Raw genomic sequence first — 21,605 nt, forward strand, 5'->3', positions numbered from 1 at the left:
TCATTCTAAAATGTAAAGTCCATTGAGAATATCCAGAAAGCACAAACACAGAGGTTGTAGCAAGATCTGGGATTGAGTTAGCCATAACACAAGATGATATTTCTGGTTTCATCCAGGCATATCTAGACAAAGTGCTGTAAAACTGGTATGCAATGGACTCAGATAATCACAGTCAAACTGGTTTTGGAGAATAGCAAAGTATTTTCTGAGGAAAGTGCATAAAATGTCATCTACACAAACACAAATATCATGTTTGTTTGCAGCAATTGCTGTAGTTTTCTGCCTAGACAGTACGAATGTGTTGAGTTTGTGTCTCCATGTGGAACTAATTAGTGCTCCCCAGCACCAAAGAAAATATTCCCTGCTTAAATTCATTCAAAACCATAAAGTCCATTGATAATATCAAAAAACACAAAGCAGAGCCTGTAGCAAGATCTGGGATTGAGTTAGCCATAACACAGTGGATATTTGTGGTTTCATCCAGTCATATCTGGAAAAGTGGTGTGGAATTCTTATGCAATGGATCGAGTAAATCACAGTAAAAATGGTTTTGGAGAAAAGCAAAGTCTTTTCATTAGCCAAGTGCATAAAATGTCATTTATTCAAACAGAAATATCATGTTTGTTTGCCGCAGTTCCTCTAGATTTCTCCCTAGAAAATACGAATATGTAGATCTGGTGTCTCCATGTGGAGTCAACTAGTGTTTCCCAGCACAAAATTTAATGTTCCCTGATAAAAAAAACATTCAAAACAATAAAGTCCGTTGGTAATATCCAGAAAACACAAACACAGAGTTTGTAGCAATATCTGGGATAGACTTACCCAAAACACAACTGGATATTTCTGGTTTCATCCAGTCATATGCGGACAAAATGTTGTGGCATTCATATACAATGGACCGAAAAATCACAGTAAAAATGGTTTTGGAGAAAAGCAACTTCATTTCTTTAGGCCAGTGCATACAATGTCATCTATACAAACTGAAATATCATGTTTGTTTGCTACAGTTCCTCTAGCTTTCTCCCTAGAAAATACGAATGTGTAGTGCTGGTGTTTCCATGTGGAGTCAACTAGTGTTTCCCAGCACAAAATTAAATGTTCCCTAATAAAAAAACATTAAAAATAATAAAGTCTGTTGAAAATATATGGAAATCACAAGCACAGAGGCTTTCACAATATTTCGGATTGAGTTAGCCAAAACACAAAAGGATATTTCTGGTTTCATTCAGTCACTTCCGGAAAAACTGTTGTGGAATTCGTATGCAATGGACCAAGAAAATCACAGTAAAAATGGTTTTGAAGAAAAACAAGTCTTTTCCTTCATCCAGTGCATAAAATGTCATCTACACAAACAGAAATATCATGTTTGTTTGCCGCAGTTCCTCTAGCTTTCTCCCTAGAAAATACGAATGTGTACAGCTGGTGTCTCCATGTGGAGTCAACTAGTGTTTACCAGCCCAAATCTAAATGTTCTCTCATAAGAAACATTCAAAATAATAAAGTCTGTAGATAATATCCGAAACATTAACACAGAGCCTGTAGCAATATCTGGGATTGAGTTAGCCAAACCAAAAACCGATATTTCTGTTTTCATCGAGGCATATCTGGACAAAGAGGTGTGGAATTCGTATACAATGGACCGAGAAAATCACAGTAAAAATGGTTTTGGAGTAAAGCAAAGTCATTTCGTTAGGCAAGTACATAAAATATCGTCAATACAGACAAAATATCATGTTTGTTTGCCGCAGTTCCTCTAGCTTTCTTCCTAGAAAATATGAATATGTAGAGGTGGTGTCTCCATGTGGAACCAATTAGTGTTTCCCAGCAAAAATTAAATGTTCCCTGATAACAAACATTCAAAACAGTTAGGTCTGTCGATAATATCCAGAAAACACAAAAACAGAGTCCGGCGCCGCGGCTCACTAGGCTAATCCTCCACCTTACGGCGCCGGCACACCGAGTTCTAGTCCCGGTCGGGGCACCGATCCTGTCCCCGTTGCCCCTCTTCCAGGCCAGCTCTCTGCTATGGCCCGGGAAGGCAGTGGAGGATGGCCCAAGTGCTTGGGCCCTGCACCCGCATGGGAGACAAGGAGAAGCACATGGCTCCTGGCTTCGTATCAGTGTGGTGTGCCGGTCGCAGTGCACTAAAGCGGCGGCCATTGGAGGGTGAACCAACGGCAAAAGGAAGACCTTTCTCTCTGTCTCTCTCTCTCACTGTCCACTCTGCCTGTCAAAAATTAAAAAAAAAAGAAAAAAAAAAAAAAACAGAGCCTGTGGCAATAGCTGGGATTGAGTTAGCCAAAACACAACCGGATATTTCTGGTTTCATCAAGTCATATCTGGAAAAAGTGATCGGGAATTCGTATGAAATGCACTGAGAAAATTACAATAAAAATGGATATGGATGAAATCAAAATATTTTCTTGAGGCAAGTGCATAAAATGTCATCTATACAAACAAAAATATCATGTTTCTTTGCCACAGTTCCTCTAGCTTTCTCCCTAGAAAATAGGAAAGTGTAGCGCTGGTGTCTCCATGTAAACAATTAGTGTTTCGCAGCAAAAAATCAAATGTTCCCTGATGAAAAACATTCAAAACAATAAAGTCTGTGCATAATTTCAGGAATACACAAACACAGAGGCTGTAGCAATATCTGGGATTGAGTTAGCCAAAACAAAACCGGATATTTCCGGTTTCATGCAGTCATATCCGGACAAACTGGTGTGGAATTCATATGCACTGGACCGAGAAAATCAGAGTAAAAATGATTTTGGAGAAAAGCAAAGTAGATAAAAATATCTTTGATACATATAGAAATATCATGTTTGTTTGCCGCAGTGCGTCTAGCTTTCTCCCTAGAAAGTGTGAATATGTAGAGCTGGTGTATCCATGTGGAACCAATTAATGTATCCAAGCTCAAAATAAAATATTCCCCGATAAAAAATACTCAAAACAATAAAGTCCATTGATAATATTCAGAAAACACAAACACAGAGGCTGTAGCAATATCTGGGATTGAGTTAGCCAAAACAAAACCGGATATTTCCTTTTTCATCCAGTCATATCTGGACAAACTGGTGTGGAATTCGTATGCAATGGAAAGAAAAAAATCACAGTACTAATAGTTTTGGAGAAAAGCGAAGTCTTTTCCTTAGGCAAGTGCATAAAATGTCATCGATACAAACAGAAATATCATGTTTGTTTGCCGCAGTTCCTCTAGCTTTCTCCCTAGAAAATATGAATGTGTAGAGCTGGAGTCCCCATGATGAACCAATTAGTGTTTCCAAGCACAAAATTAAATGTTTCCTGAAAAAAAAATTCAAAAAAATGAAGTCCGTGGATAATATCAGGAATACACAAACACAGAGGCTGTAGAAATATTGCGGATTGAGTTAGCAAAAAAAAAAAAAAAAAAAAAAAAAAAAAAAAAAAAAAAATAACCAGATATTTCTGTTTTCATCCAGTCACATCCGGACAAACTGGTGTGGAATTCGTATGCAGTGGACTGAGAAAATCACAGTAAAAATGGTTTTGGAGAAAAGCAAAGTCTTTTCGTTAGGCAAGTGTATAAAATGTCATCTAGACAAACAGAAATATCATGCTTGTTTGCCGCAGTTCCTCTAGCTTTCTCCCTGGAAAATAAGAATGTGTAGAGCTGGTGTACCCAGGATAAACCAATTAGTGTTTAAACAGTTCAAAATTAAATGTTCCCTGATAAAAACATTCAAAACAATAAAGACCATCGATAATATCCAGAAAACACAAACAAGAGGCTTTCACAATATTTCGGACTGAGTTAGCCAAAACAAAACCGGATATTTCTGGTTTCTTCCAGTGATATCCGGACAAACTGGTGTGGAATTCGTATGCAATGGACCAAGAAAATCACAGTAAAAATGGTTTTGGAGAAAAGCAAAGCCTTTTCGTTAGGCAAGTGCATAAATGTCATCTATACAAACAGAAATATGTTTGTTTGCTGCAGTTCCTCTAGCTTTCTCTCTAGAAAATACAAATATGTAGAGCTGGTGTCTCAATGTGAAACCAACTAAAGTTTCGCAGCAAAAAATTAAATATTCCCTGATAAAAAACTTTCAAAACAATAAACTCTGGGGATAATATCAGGAATACAAAAACACAGAGGCTGTAGCAATATCTGGGATTGAGTTAGCCAAAACACAACGGGATATTTCTGGTTTCATCCAGTCATATCCGGACAAACTGGTTTGGAATTCGTATGCAATGGACCGTGAACATCACAGTAATAATGGTTTTGGAGAAAAGCAAAGTCTTTTCGTTAGGCAAGTGCATAAAATGTCATCGATACAAACAAAAATATCATCTTTGTTTGCTGCAGTTCCTCTAGCTTTCTCCTTAGAATATACGAATGTGTAGAGGCGGTGTCCCCAGGATGAACCAATTAGTGTTTCTACGTTACAAAATGAAATGTTCCCTGATAAAAACATTCAAAACAATAAGTCCCTCTATAATATCGAGAAAACACAAACACAGAGTCTTTCTCAATATTTGGGATTGAGTTATCCAAAAAACAACCGAATATTTCTGGTTTCATCCAGTCATTTCCGGACAAACTGGTGTGGAATTTGTATGCAATGGACCGAGGAAATCACAGTAAAAATGGTTTTGGAGAAAAGCAAAGTCTTTTCATTAGGTAAGTGCATAAAATTCATCTATACAAACAGAAATATCATGTTTGTTTGCCGCATTTCCTCTAGCTTTCTCGCTAGAAAATACGAATATGTAGAGCTGGTGTCTCCATGTGGAACCAATTAGTGTATCCAAGCTCCAAATAAAATGTTCCCCAATAAAAACATTCAAAACTATAAAGTTCATCGATAATATCCAGAAAACACAAACACAGAGGCTTTCACAATAATTCGGATTTAGTTATCCAAAACACAACTGGATATGTCTAGTTTCATGCAGTCATATCAGGACAAACTTGTGTGGAATTCATATGCAATGGACTGAGAAAATCAGAGTAAAAATGGTTTTGGAAAAAAGCAAAGTCTTTTCGTTAGGCAAGTGCATAAAATGTCAATTATACAAACAGAAATATCATGATTGTTTACCGCAGTTCCTCTAATTTTCTCCCTAGAAAATACGAATGTGCAGAGCTGGTGTCTCCATGTGGAACCAATTAGTGTTTCCAAGCAAAAAATTAAATGGTCTCTGAAAAAAAACACTCAAAAGCATAAATTCATCGATAATATCCAGAAAACACAAACACAGAGGCTTTCACAATAATTCGGATTTAGTTATCCAAAACAGAAACAGATATTTCCGGTTCCATCCAGTCATATCCGGACAAACTGGTGTGGAATTCGTATGCAATGGACCGAGAAAATCACAGTAAAAATGGTTTCGAGAAAAGCAGAGTCTTTTCGTTAGGGTAGTGCATAGAATGTCATCTATAGAAACAGAAATATCATGGTTGTATGCCGCAGTTCCTCTAGCTTTCTCCCTAGAAAATATGAATGTGTAGAGCTGGTGTCTCCATGTGGAACAAATTAGTGTTTCAACGGTACAAATGAAATGTTCCCTGGAAAATCCAAGATGGCGGAATAGGAAGGGAGCACATTGATATTCTTCGGCAAGACATAGGTTAATAAAAGTGGAGATACTGCAGGGTCAAGGAAGAGTAGGGGAAGAAACAGCAGAGGAAACTCTTCCAGAACTAGTGATTCACAGTACACCTGCGTGGAGAGTGTGGGAGCCCAAGTTCGGGACACCAGCAGCAGACTCAACGCACCAGTGCTGGAACGCGAGGTGAGCCGAACCTCCATAGCCCGAGACACCAGCGGGCAAGCGGAAAGAGGAGGCTAGAGGGAACGTGGCTTGAAACCCCGTGGGGAAAAGTTCACCAGGCTAACTAGAATAGAGAGAGGGAAAAAAAAAGTGACCAAAACGGACACGAGTTTCTCTCTCTCCGCTCACCCCTCAAGGGCGAGCAAGACAAAGAGCAGGCGCCATTTTGGACATACGTCATAAGCAGGGCGACCTCAGGTCTGCACCGGCCCTGAGCCTAGCAGAAAAACCTGACTCTGGGGGGAGGGGTGAAATAACTGGAGATTAGCATCTAACTTTGCAACTCAGTGGGAGACTGCAGGAGAATTGGAGCCCACACCGAGGGCAGCAGAGATTCCCTGTGTGGTCCTTGGGAAAGAGCTTCCAATCTCTGACTCCTGTGGGTATATCATTTGCCTGCTAACTACCTCCAATTACATTCAGCTGTGCGGAATTACTTCCCTTTTGAATCAACAAAAGAAAGAGACATTTACCACACCTAACCGGGGAGTGTCATCTTGACACACCCTCAACCCTAAGGAACCAAACACAGCTCTCAGTCCACACCCATCTCAAGCCTCTAAGGCTCCACCAAAAGCAGACAGTCCACTTAATCTAGAGTCATAGTATAACAAGAAAAAAAAAACACCACAGTGAAGAAACCAAATATCTCCAACATGCCATACAACAAATGCAAAACCCGAGGTAACAAGAACAAGGAAGACACTATGACGCCCCCAAATGAAAAAGACACCCCAACTCAAGATTATGAAGATGATGAGACAGAAGAAATGCAAGACTTAGCGGATCTCAAAAAATTGATAAGAACATTAAGAAGTTCTCAAAAACAAATTCTTGAACTACAGAAATCCTTTAAGGACAAGATAGAAAATCTCTCTCGTGAAAGTGAAATATTAAGAAGGAATCAAAATGAAATGAAACAACTAGTGGAACAAGAAATGGTGATTGTGACGAGAAATCATAATGAAATGAAGAATTCAATAGATCAAATGACAAACACATTAGAGAGCCTTAAAAACAGAATGGGCGAAGCAGAAGAGAGAATATCAGACTTAGAAGACAGAGAACAGGAAAGGAAACAGGCAAACCAAAGAAAAGAAGAGTAAATTAGAAATCTAAAAAATATTGTCGGGAATCTACAGGATACTATTAAAAAATCTAACATTCGGGTTCTAGGAGTTCCTGAAGGCATGGAGAGGGAGAAAGGATTAGAAGGCATTTTCAGTGAGATACTAGCAGAAAATTTCCCAGGTTTGGAGGACAGAGGCATCTTAGTACAGGAAGCTTATAGAACCCCTAATAAACATGACCAAAAGAGATCCTCACCACGACACGTCATAATCAAACTCACCACAGTGAAACATAAAGAAAAGATTCTAAAAGGTGCAAGAGAGAATCGTCAGATTACTCTCAGAGGATCTCCAATTAGACTCACAGCAGACTTCTCATCAGAAACCCTACAAGCTAGAAGGGAATGGCGAGACATAGCCCAGGTACGAAGAGAGAAAAACTGCCAGCCCAGAATATTATATCCTGCAAAGCTCTCATTTGTGAATGAAGGTGAAATTAAGACTTTTCATAGCAAACAGAAACTGAAAGAATTTGTTGCCACTCATCCTGCCCTGCAAAAGATGCTTAAAGATGTGTTACACACAGAAACACAGAAACATGGTCACCAATATGAAAGAAGGTAAAGGAAGGAAACCTCACAGCAAAAGATCACAGGAAGCTCAATTTCTCTTTGACATAGAATTAAACTCTGATGCACTGTTAGAGCAATGTGTTAAAGTAATCTATTATGTTCTCTTGATGTCTGTTAAATTCTAATTTTTCAAAAACAGCTGAATTTTTATTAAGAGCTATGGGTTATTTAACTATGTGCTTATTTTCAAAGACTTGAATAATCACCTTGTAACAATGATCAAATTTGGTCTATGTTATGTCATGATTTTAAGGAATCTTAGTTCAACCAGATATTTTGGATTTTGATATTGGTCTATTATGCTATGTTATATGTGCGTACATATTGTATGTCCACATGGGGAAATTTTATTAAGAGTTTTATTTTAAATGGCTTTAAGATAAGATTGTCCATAAATTTAAGCTGCTAAAATCAATCAAAGATACATTTTAATTTGTGTGACCTGAATCTGTGTATCATATGTTTTAAACTTGTTGGTAGAAAGAAACTAAAAACATTTTATATGGTTGTACTTAAGTTTACTGGTTAAACAAACTACACCATCTTAGATATTTAAGAGGTGTTTTCAAATACATGATTCTTAAAATTTACAGAAGGCATTGGACCTTCTGGTAAATGTTTTATTAAGTTCTTATCTAAGGGTTGAAATGGTTTGCTAAGTATTCATGTGATATTGCTATTGTCAGCAAGTGATCTAGGACTTGCTCCCTCATTTCTCTATTCTAAGCCCAATTTGTTCTTTCATTTCTCTATTCTCTTCAAGGTAGGGAACTAATTCTATTATGAAGGAATCTGTAGGATACACAATTTAATCTTTAGACCTTATAAAAGAGATGGCTAACATTTTTCTGTAATAGCATAGCCAAAATAAGAGCTTAAATAATAATCTCATAGCTAGATTCACATTGCCATCAGCAAAGTATACAGTAAGTAGAAAAAAAAACTTCCCTTTCAGACCAAAGGGAAAGAAAGTTTTAAAGTGAGAATATAATTTTCCTCATGGGCATTGTCTACCTTAGAAAAACTACTACAGAACATGCCTGTGACTATAGACTTGTAGTTCAGGCCACCGAAGATTAGAGATGGGACATGGGCACTCCCTTGACTTGCATCCTCTGGTCTGCTTTAACACAAACCAGGAGGAAAAGAAAGCTAGGCATCAGAAGCAATGGGTGGCAGGCCTATTAATGGCTGATCTGTACGGTGATCTGCCCTCAAGGAGACCCAACAGGCCAGTCCACTGCAGTGGCTTTCAATGTGGTAAGTCTGGGCTTCAGCAGAAGTCAGCTTGTGAAGAGCCCTGGCAGCTCTGCCAAGAGTTGGGTCACTGGAAATGGACCTGCCCTGGAGTCGAAGGATACCCAGGTCAGAGCCACAGATCTTATTGGCTCCAAGCTGAAAAGCCCTTCACTCAGCCCAACTTCCAAAGTGACCACTGCAGCTGAGGGGATGGTCAAGTAGGGTCAGCAACATTGCAGGCAGAACTGTAAATTTCTTGTTAGAGATGCCACCTGCCTTTACCTGGCCAGCTCTCCTCCCAGGCCAGCCAAGTAATGAAAGTCAACAGAGTGCCTTCCCCTAGGAGGTTCACACCTCCCTTAGGATATACCCCATGTGAAGAGATAGATAGGTCTGGGCCTCTTAACTTACAAGGCCTAAAGCCCAACAGATTATTATCAAGCCCCTTCTATCAGGTTCTATTTGCCTCTCAATCAGAAAACTTAATTGTAGCTTAGACAGCACCTTTCTTAGCTCCTCTAATAATGACTCTGTCCTTTGTTCTAGGCCCTGTCTAGTGCACTTGGGCCTCATTCCTTTGTAATCATAACCTCTACTCTACCACCAATGGCTCTACTCCCAACCTGTGTGTACTGATGGTCCTCTTCCCCACTTAATGCTGTATAATTGTTCAAACCTGGTAAATGCCACTCTTAGGATCATTGGTTACTATCCTCACCCTGTCTTTTATGACCTTGTCTAAATATGATCAGAGTCGGGGAACTTGGAAGGCTTCCATAGCCTTGGCAACTCATGACGACAGCCTAGGGTGGTTACTGGTGCCATAAACTAGAGTGTCAATTTGTTGGGTCAACAACAGGAGCCACTGTGCGCTTGCTCCTGATGTGGGATCTCTGTCCTTAATGTACTGTACATTTTGATTTAATGCTATAACTAGTACTGAAACAATATGTTTCACTTTGTGTTTCTATGTGGGTGCAAACTGTTGAAATCTTTATTTAATGTATACTAAATTGATCTTCTGTATATAAAGAGAATTGAAAATGAATCTTAATGTGAATGGAAGGGGAGAGAGAGCGGGAGAGGGGAGGGTTGCGGGTGGGAGGGAAATTATGGGAAGGGGAAGCCATTGTAATCCATAAGCTGTATACTGGAAATTTATATTCATTAAATAAAAGTTAAAAAAAAACAAACGAAATGTTCCCTGATAAAAAAATTCAAAACAATGAATTCCATGGATAATATCCAGAAAACACAAACACAGAGGCTTTCACAATATTTCGGATTGAGTTAGCCAAAACACAACCGGATATTTCTGTTTTCATCCAGTCACATCCGCACAATGTGGTGTGGAATTCATATGCAAAGGATCGAGAAAATCACAGTAAAAATGGTTTTGGAGAAAAGCAAAGTCTTTTCGTTAGGCAAGTGCATAAAATGTCATCTAGACAAACAGAAATATCATGTTTTTTTTGCGCAGTTCCCCTAGCTTTCACCCTAGAAAATACGAATATGTAGAGCTGGTGTCTCCATGTGGAACCAATTACTATATCCAAGCTCAAAATAAAATGTTCCCCGATAAAAAATATTAGAAACAATAAGGTCCATTGACAATATCCAGAAAACACAAACACTGTGGATGTAGCAATATCTGGGATTCAGTTAGCCAAAACAAAACCAGATATTTCCCGTTTCATCCAGTCATATCCGGTAAACTAGTGTGGAATTCGTAAGCAAAGGACCGAGAAAATCACAGTAAAATTTATTTTGGAGAAAAGAAAGTCTTTTTGTTAGGCAAGTGCAAAAATGTCATCGATACAAACAGAAATATCATGTTTGTTGCCACAGTTCCTCTAGATTTCTCCCTAGAAAATACAAATGTGTGTATCTGGTGTCTCTGTTTGGAGCCACTTAGTGATTCAAAGCACAAATTAAATGTTCCTTTATAAAAAGCATTCAAAACAATAAAGTCCGTGGATAATATCAGGAATACACAAACACAGAGGCTGTAGCAATATCTGGGATTCAGTTAGCCAAAACAAAACCGGATATTTCCGTTTTCATCCAGTCATATCCGGTACACTGGTGTGGAATTTGTATGCAATGGACCGAGAAAATCACAGTAAAAATGGTTTTGGAGAAAAGCAAAGTCTTTTCGTTAGGCAAGTACATAAAATGTCATCAATACAAACAGAAATATCATGTTTGGTTGCCGCAGTTCCTCTAGCTTTCTCCCTAGAAAATACGAATGTGTAGAGCTGGTGTCTACATTTGGAACCACTTAGTGATTCCAAGCACAAATTCAATGTTCCGTGATAAAAAACATTCAAAACCATAAAGTCTGGGGATAATATCAGGAATACACAAACACAGAGTCTGTAGCAATATCTGGGATTGGGATAGCCAAACAAAAACCCGATATTTCCGGTTAAATTCCAGTCATATCCGGACAAACTGGTTTGGAATTCATATGCAATGGACCGAGAAAATCTCAGTAAAAATGGTTTTGGAGAAAAACAAAGTCTTTTCGTTAGGCAAGTACATGAAATGTCATCTACACAAACATAAATATCATGTGTGTTTGCCGCAGTTAATCTAGTTTTCTCCCTAGAAAATACGAATGTGTGGAACTGGTGTCTCCCTGTGTAACCAATTAGTGATTCCAACCAAAAATTAAATGTTCCCTGATAAAAAACATTCAAAACAATAAAGTCCAGGGATTATATCAGGAATACACAAACACAAATGCTGTTGCAATATCTGGAATTGAGTTTGCCAAAAGAAAACCGGATATTTCCGGTTTCATCCTGTCATACCCGGACAAACTGGTGTGGAATTCGTATACAATGGACCGAGAAAATCACAGTAAAAATGGTTTTGGAGAAAAGCTAAGTGTTTTTGATAGGCAACTGCATAAAATATCATCTATAAAACAGAAATATCGTGTTTGTTTGACGCAGTTTCTCTAGCTTTCTCCCTAGAAAATACGAATGTGTAGAGCTGGTTTTCTCCATGATGAACCAATTAGTGTTTCAACGGTGAAAAATTAAATATTCCCTGATAAAAACATTAAAAACAATAAAGTCCATCGATAGTATCCAGAAAACACAAACACAGAGGATTTCGCAATATTTCGGATTGAGTTAGCCAATACACAACTGGATATTTCTTTTTTCATCCAGTGTTATCCGGACAAAGTGGTGTGGAATTCGTACGCAATGGACTGTGAAAATCACAGTAAAAATGGTTTTGGAGAAAAAGCCAAGTCTTTTTGTTAGCAAGTGCAGAAAATTTCATCGATACAAAAAGAAATATTATGTTTGTTTGCCGCAGTTCCTCTAGCTTCCTTCCTAGCAAATACGAATGTGTAGAGCTGGTGTCGCCATGTAGAACCAATTAGTTTTTCCTAGGAAAAATTAAATATTCTCTAACAAAAAACATTCAAAACAATAAATTCCTTGGATAAATCAGGAATACACAAACACAGAGGCTGTAGCAATATCTAGGATTGAGTTAGCCAAAACACAACCAGATATTTATGGTTTCAAAAAGTCATATCCGGACAAACTGCTGTGGAATTCGTATACAATGGACAGAGAAAATCACAGTCAAAATGGTTTTGGAGAAAAGCAAAGTCTTTTCGTTAGGCAAGTGCATAAAATGTCATCGATACAAACATAAATGTCAGGTTTGTTTGCAGCAGTTCCTCTAGATTTCTCCGTAGAAAATACGAATGTGTAGAGCTGTTGTCTCCATGTGGAACCAGTTAGTGTTTCAACGGTATAAAATTAATTGTTCCCTGAAAAAACATTCAAAACTAAGGTCTCTGGATAATATCAGGAATACACAAACACAGAGGCTGTAGCAATATCTGGGATTGAGTTAGCCAAAACAAAACCGAATATTTCCGGTTTCATCCAGTCATATCCGGACAAAGTAGTGTGGAATTCGTATGCAATGGTCGGAGAAAATCGCAGTAAAAATGGTTTTGAGAAAATCAAAGTCTTTTCATTAGGCAAGTGCATAAAATGTCATCGATACAAACATAAATATCATGTTTGTTTTCCGGAGTTCCTCTAGCTTTCTTCTTGAAAATACGAATGTGTAGAGCTGGTGTCCCCATGATGAACCATTTAATGTTTCTACGGTACAAAAATAAATGTTCCCTGATAAAAATACTCAAACAATAAAGTCCATCAATAATATCCAGAAAACACAAACGCAGAAGCTTTCACAATATTTCGGATTGAGTTATCCAAAACACATCTGGATATATCTGGTTTCATCCAGTCATCTCCGGACAAACTGGTGTGGAATTCGTATGCAATGAACCGAGAAAATCACAGTAAAAATGGTTTGGGTAAAAGAAAAGTCTTTTCATTAGGTAAGTAGATAAAATGTCATCTATAAAAACAGAAATATCATGTTTGTTTGCCACAGTTCCTCTAGCTTTCTCCCTAGAAAATATGAATGTGTAGAGCTGGTGTCTCTCTGTGGAACCAATTGCTGTATCCAAGCTCAAAATAAATTATTCCCCGATAAAAAACATTGAAAACAATAAAGTCCATTGATATTATCCAGAAAACACAGAGGCTGTAGCAATATCTGTGATTGAGTTAGCCAAAAGAAAACCGGATATTTTCGGATCCATCCAGTCATATCTGGACAAACTGGTGTGGAATTCGTACGCAATGGTCCGAGAAAATCACAGTAAAAATGGTTTTGGAGAAAAGCAAAGTTTTTCCTTTAGGCAAGTGCATAAAATGTCATCTATACTAACAGAAATATTATGTTTGTTTGCCCTAGTTCCCATAGCTTACTCCCTATTAAATACTAATGGGTAGAGCTGGTGTCCCATGAAGAACCAATTAGTGTTTGAATGGTACAAAATTCATGCTCCCTGATAAAAATACTCAAAACAATAAAGTCCATTGATAATATCAGGAATACACAAATACAGAGGCTTTCACAATATTTCGGATTGAGTTAGCCAAACACAACCGGATATTTCTGGTTTCATCCAATCATTTCAAGACAAACTGGTGTGGAATTCGTATGCAATGCACCGAGAAAATCACAGTAAAAATGGTTTTGGATAAAAGAAAAGTCTTTTCATTAGGTAAGTAGATAAAATGTATCTAGATAAACAGAAATATCATGTTTGTTTGCTGCAGTTCCTCTAGCTTTCTCCCTAGAAAATATGAATGTGTAGAGCTGGTGTCTCTCTCTGGAACCAATTACTTTATCCAAGCTCAAAATAAATTATTCCCCGATAAAAAACATTCAAAACAAAAAAGTCCATTGATAATATCCAGAAAACACAAACACAGAGGCTGTAGCAATATCTGGGATTAGTTAGCCAAAAGAAAACCGGATATTTCTGGTTCCATCCAGTCATATCCGGACAAACTGGGGTGCAATTCGCATGCAATGGTCTGAGAAAATCACAGTAAAAATGGTTTTGGAGAAAAGCAAAGTTTTTCCTTTAGGCAAGTGCATAAAATGTCATCTATACAAACAGAAATATTAGGTTTGTTTGCCGTAGTTCCTATAGCTTTCTCCCTAGAAAATACTAATGTGTAGAGCTGGTGTTCCCATGAAGAACCGAGAAAATCACAGTACAAATGATTTTGGAGAAAAGCAAAGTCTTTTCATTAGGCAAGTGTATTAAATGTCATCGATACAAACATGAATGTCATGTTTTTTTAGCCGCAGTTCCTCTAGATTTCTCAGAAGAATATAACAATGTGTAGAGCTGGTGTCTCCATGTGGAACCAATTAGTGTTTCAATGGTATAAAATTAAATGTTTCCTGATAAAAAACATTCCAAAAAATAAAGTCTGTGGATAATATGAGGAATAAACAAACACAGAGGCTGTAGCAATATCTGGGATTGAGTTAGCCAAAACCAAAACCGAATATTTCCGTTTTCATCCAGTTATATCCGGACAAAGTGGAGTGGAATTCGTATGCAATGGTCTCAGAAAATCATAGAAAAAATGGTTTTGGAGAAAAGCAAAGTCTTTTCGTTAGGCAAGTGCATAAAATGTTATCGATACAAACAGAAATATCATGTTTGTTTGCCACAGTTCCTCTAGCTTTCTTCTTGAAAATATGGATGTGTAGAGCTGGTGTCCCCATTATGAACCAATTAGTGTTTCTACGGTAGAAAAATAAATGTTCCCTGATAAAAATACTCAAAACAATAAAGTCCATTTTAATATCCAGAAAACACAAACACAGAGGATTTCACAATATTTAGGATTGAGTTAGTCAAAACACAACCGGATATTTCTGGTTTCATCCAGTCATATCCGGACAAACCTGTGTGGAATTGGTATGCAATGGACCGAGAAAATCACAGTAAAAATGGTTTTTGAGAAAAGAAATGTCTTTTCATTAGGAAAGTAGATAAAATGTCATCTAAACAAACAGAAATAACATGTTTTTTGTCGCAGTTTGTCTAGCTTTCTCCCTAGAAAATACGAATGTGTAGAGCTGGTGTCTCTATGTGGAACCAATTACTGTATCCAAGCTAAAAATAAAATATTCCCCGATAAAAAACATTCAAAACAATAAAGTCCATTGTTAATATCCAGAAAACACAATCACAGAGGCTGTAGCAATATCTGGGATAGTGTTAGCCCAAACAAAACCGGATATTTCCGGTTACATCCATTCATATCCGGACAAACTGCTTTGGAATTCATATGCAACGGACTGAGAAAATCACAGTACAAATGGTTTTGTAGAAAAGCAAAGTCTTTTCGTTAGGCAAGTGCATAAAATGTCATCTAGACAAACAGAAATATCATGTTTGTTTGCCGCAGTTCCTCTAGCTTTCTCCCTAGAAAATACGAATATGTAGAGCTGGTGACTCCATGTGGAACCAATTACTGATACCAGGCTAAAAATAATATGTTCCCTGATAAAAAACATTCAAAACAATAAAGTCTGTGGATAATATCCAGGAAACACAAACACAGAGGCTGTAGCAATAACTGGGATTGAGTTATTCAAAACAAAACCGGATATTTCCGGTTTCATCCAGTCATTTCCGGCAAACTGGTGTGGAATTCGTATGAAGTGTACCCAGAAATCACAGTACAAATGGTTTTGGAGAAAAGCAAAGTCTTTTCGTTAGGCAAATGCATAAAATGTCATCGATACAAACAGAAATATCATGTTTGTTTGCCGCAGTTACTCTAGCTTTCTCCCTAGCAAATATGAATGTGTAGAGCTAGTGTCTCCATGTGGGACCAATTAGTGTTTCCAAGCACAAAATTAAATGTTCCCTGATAAAAAAAATTCAAAGCAATAAAGTACATCGATAATATCCAAAAAACAAAAACACACAGGCCTTCACAATATTTCAGATTGAGTTAGGCAAAACTCAACAGGATATTTCTGGTTTCATCCAGTCAGATCCGGACAAACTGGTGTGGAATTCGTATGCAATGGACTCTGAAAATCACAGTAATAATGGTTTTGGAGAAAAGCAAAGTCTTTTCATTAGGCAAGTAGATAAAATGTCAACTATACGAACAGAAATATCATGTTTGTTTACAGCAGTTCCTCTAGCTTTCTCCCTAGAAAATACGAATGTGTAGAGCTGGTGTATTGATGTGGAACCAATTACTGTATCCAAGCTCAAAATGATGTGTTCCCCGATAAAAAAACATTCAAAACAATATAGTCCGTTGATAATATCCAGAAATCACAAACACAGAGGTTGTAGCAATATCTGGGATTGAGTTAGCCAAAACAAAACCGGATATTTCCAGTTTTATCCAGTCATATCTGGAAAAACTGGTTTGGAATTCATATGCAATGGACCGAGAAAATCAGAGTAAAAATGGTTTTGGAGAAAAGCAAAGTCTTTTCATTAGGCAAGTGCATAAAATGTCATCTATACAAACAGAAATATCATGTTTGTTTGCCGCAGTTACTCTAGTTTTCTCCCTAGAAAATACGAATATGTAGAGCTGGCGTACCCATTATGAACCAATTAGTGTTTCTACGGTACAAAGTTAAATATTCCCTGATAAAAACATTCAAAACAATAAGTCTCTCGATAATATCCAGAAAACACAAACACAGAGGCTGTAGCAATATCTGGGATTGAGTTAGCCAAAACAAAACCGGGTATTTCCAGTTTCATCCAGTCATATCCGGAAAAACTGGTGTTGAATTCTTTTGCAATAGACCGAGAAAAACACAGTATAAATGGTTTTGGAGAAAAGCAAAGTCTTTTCGTTAGGCAAGTGCATAAAATGTCATCGATACAAACAGAAAATATCATGTTTGTTTCCCGCAGTTCCTCTAGCTTTCTCACTAGAAAATACGAATGTGTAGAGCTGGTGTCCCCATGATGAACCAATTAGTGTTTCAACAGTACAAAATGAAATGTTAAAAACATTCAAAACAGTAAAGCCCGTTGATAATATCCAGAAAACACAAACACGGAGGCTTTCACAATATTTCGGATTGAGTGAGCCAAAACACAACCAGATATTTCTGGTTTCATCCAGTCATATCCGTACAAAGTTGTGTGGAATTCTTATGCAATGGACTGAGAAACTCACAGTAAACATGGTTTTGGAGAACAGCAAAGTCTTTTCTTTAGGCAGTGCATAAAACGTCATCGATACAAACAGAAATATCATGTTTGTTTGCCGCAGTTCCTCTAGCAGTCTCCCTAGAAAATACGAAGATGTAGAGCTTGTGTCTCCATGTGGAAAGAATTACTGTATCCAAGCTCAAAATTAAATGTTCCCTGATAAAAAACATTCAAAACAATAAAGTCTGGGGATAATATCCAGAAAACACAAACACAGAGGCATTCACAATATTTTGGATTGAGTTAGCCAAAGCACAACCAGATATTTCTGGCTTCATCCAGTCTTATCCGGACAAACTGGTGTGGAATTCATTTGCAATGTACCGAGAAAATCACAGTACAAATGGTTTTGGAGAAAAGCAAAGTCTTTTCGTTTGGCAAGTAGATAAAATGTCATCTATACAAACAAAAATATCATGTGTGCTTGCCGCAGTTCCTCTAGCTTTCTCCCTAGAAAATACAAATATTTGGAGCTGGTGTCACCGTGTGGAACCAATTAGTGTTTCCAAGCACAAAATTAAATGTTCCCTGATAAAAAACATTCAAAACAATAAAGTCGATGTATAATATCCGGAATACACAAACACAGAGGCTGAAGCAATATCTGGGATTGAGTTTGCCAAAACACAACCATATATTTCCGGTTTCATCCAGTCATATCCGGACAAAGTCGTTTGGAATTCATATGTAATTGACCGAGAAAATTAGAGTACAAATGGTTTTGGGGAAAAGCAAAGTCTTTTCATTCGACAAGTGCATAAAACGTCCTCGATACAAACAGAAATATCATGTTTGTTTGCCACAGTTCCTCTAGCTTTCTCCCTAGAAAATACGAATGTGTAGGGCTGGTATCTCCATGTGGAACCAATTACTGTATCCAAGCTCAAAATAAAATGTTCCCCGATGAAAAACTTTCAAACAATACAGTCCATTGATGATATCCAGAAAACACAAACACAGAGGCTTTCACAATATCTGGGATTGAGTTAGCCAAAACACAACCGGATATTTCTAGTTTCATCCAGTCATATCCGGACAAAGTGGTGTGTAATTCGTATGCAATGGACTGAGATAATCAGAATAAAAATGGTTTTGGAGAAAAGACAAGTCTTTTTGTTAGGCAAGTGCATAAAATGTCATCTATACAAACAGAAATATCACGTGTTTTGCCACAGTTCCTCTAGCTTTCTTTCTAGAAAATACGAATGTGTAGAGCTGGTGTCCCCATAATGAACCACTTAGTGTTTCCAAGCTCAAAATAAAATGTTCCTTGATAAAAACATTCAAAACAATAAAGTCCATCGATAATATCCAGAAAACACAAACACAAAGGTTTTCATAATATTTCAGATTGTGTTAGACAAAACACAACCGGATATTTCTGCTTTCATTCAGTCATATCCGGACAAACTGGTGTGAGAATTCGTATACAATGGACTGAGAATATCACAGTACAAATGGTTTTAGAGAAAAGCAAGGTCTTTTCGTTAGGCAAGTGCATAAAATGTCATCTGTACAAACAGAAATATCATGTTTGTTTGCCACAGTTCCTCTAGCTTTCTACCTAGAAAATAATAATACGTAGCACTGGTGTCTCCATGTAGACCCTATTACTGTATCCAAGCTCAAAATAAAATGTTCCCTGATAAAAAAACTTTCAAAACAATAAAGTCCATCAATAATATCCAGAAAACACAAACACAGAGGCTGTAGCAATATTTCGGATTGAGTTAGCCAAAACACAACCGGATATTTCCAGTTTCATCCATTCATATCTGGTCAAACTGGTGTGGAATTCGTATGCAATGAACCGAGAAAATCACAGTAAAAATGGTTTTGGAGAAAAGCAAAGTCTTTTTGTCAGGCAGTACATAAAACGTCATCGATTCAAACAGAAATATCATGTTTCTTTGCCACAGATCCTCTAGTTTTCTCTCTAGAAAATACGAATATGTAGAGAATTCGTATGCAATGGACTGAGAAAATCACACTAAAAATGGTTTTGGAAAAAAGCATCGTATTTTCATTAGGCAAGTGCATAAAATGTCATCGATAAAAACAGAAATATCATGTTTGTTTGCCGCAGTTCCTCTAGCTTTCTCCCTAGAAAATACAAATATGTAGCGCTGGTGTCTCCATGTGGAACGAATTACTGTATCCAAGGTCAAAATAAAATGTTACCCGATAAAAAACTTTGAAAACAATAAAGTACATTGATAATATCCAGAAAAAAAACAGACACAAATGCAGTAGCTATATCCGGGATTGAGTTAGCAAAAAATAAATAAAAAAAAAACGATTATTTCCGGTTTCATCCAGTCATATCCGGACAAAGTAGTGTGGAATTCGTATGCAATGGACTGAGAAAATCACAGTAAAAATGGTTTTGGAGAACAACAAAGTCTTTTCGTTAGGCAAGTGCATAAAACGTCCTCGATACAAACAGAAATATCATGTTTGTTTGCCACATTCCTCTAGCTTTCTCCCTAGAAAATATGAATATGTAGAGCTTGTTTCTCCATGTGGAAACAATTACTGTATTCAAGCTCAAAATTAAATGTTCCCTGATAAAAAAACTTTCAAAACAATAAAGTCTGGGGATAATATCCAGAAAACACAAACACAGAGGCATTCACAATATTTCGGATTGAGTTAGCCAAAACACAACCAGATATTTCTGGTTTCCTCCAGTCATATCCGGACAAAGTCATGTGGAATTCCTATGCAATGGACCAAGAAAATCACAGTAAAAATGGTTTTGGAGAAAAGCAAAGTCTTTTCGTTAGGCAGGTGCATAAAATGTCATTGATACAAACAGAAATATCACGTTTGTTTGTCGCAGTTCCTCTAGCTTTCTCCGTACAAAATACCAATGTGTGGAGCTGGTGTCTCCATGTGGAACCAATTAGTGTTTCCAAGCACAAAATTAAATGTTCCCTAAAAAAAAAAAAACATTCAACAAATAAAGTCCGTGGATAATATCAGGAATTCACAACACAGAGGCTTTCACAATATTTCAGATTGAATTAGCCAAATAAAACCCGATATTTCTGCTTTCATCCAGTCATATCCGGACAAAGTGGTGTAGAATTCGTATGCAATGGACTGAGAAAATCACAGTAAAAATGGTTTTGGAGAAAAGCAAAGTCTTTTCGTTAGGCAATTGTACAAAATGTCATCTATTCAAACATAAATATCATGTCTCTTTGCCGCAGTTCCACTAGATTTCCCCTAGAAAATATGAATGTGTAGAGCTGGTGTCTCCATGTGGAGTCAACTAGTGTTTCTACGGTACAAAATTAAATGTTCCCTGATAACAAAATTTCAAAACAATAAAGTCTGTCGAGGATATCCAGAAAATTTTAACACAGAGGCTATAGCAATATCTGGGATTGAGTTAGCCAAAACACAACCGGATATTTCCAGTTTCATCCAGTCATGTCTTGAAAAAGTCGTGTGGAATTCGTATGCATTGTAATTAGAAAATCACAGTAAAAATGGTTTTGGAGAAAAGCAAAGTTTTTCCTTCGCAAGTGCATAATATGTCATCTATACAAACAGAAATATCATGTTTGTTTGCCGCACTTCCTCTAGCTTCCTCCCTAGAAAATATCAATGTGTAGAGCTGGTGTCTCCATGTGGAGTCAACTAGTGTTTCTACGGTACAAAATTAAATGTTCCCTGATAACAAAATTTCAAAACAATAAAGTCTGTCGAGGATATCCAGAAAATTTTAACACAGAGGCTATAGCAATATCTGGGAATCAGTTAGCCAAAACACAACCGGATATTTCCAGTTTCATCCAGTCATATCCGGACAAAGTCGTTTGGAATTTTTATGCAATGGAACAAGAAAATCACAGTAAAAATGGTTTTGGAGAAAAGCAAAGTCTTTTCCTTTGGCAAGTGCATAATATGTCATCTATACAAACAGAAATATCATGTTTGTTTGCCGCACTTCCTCTAGCTTTCTCCCTAGAAAATATCAATGTGTAGAGCTGGTGTCTCCATGTGGAACCAATTAGTGTTTCCCAACACAAAATTAAATGTTCCCTCATAAAAAACATTCAAATCCATAAAGTCCATGTATAATATCGGGAATACACAAACACAGAGGCTGTAGCAATACCTGGGATGGAGTTAGCGAAAACATAACTGGATATTTATCATGTCTTCCAATCATATCCGGATAAAGCGGTGTAGAATTCGTATGCAATG

This window comes from Lepus europaeus, unplaced genomic scaffold (assembly GCF_033115175.1).
Source record: "Lepus europaeus isolate LE1 unplaced genomic scaffold, mLepTim1.pri SCAFFOLD_28, whole genome shotgun sequence".
Taxonomy (NCBI): Eukaryota; Metazoa; Chordata; class Mammalia; order Lagomorpha; family Leporidae; genus Lepus; species Lepus europaeus.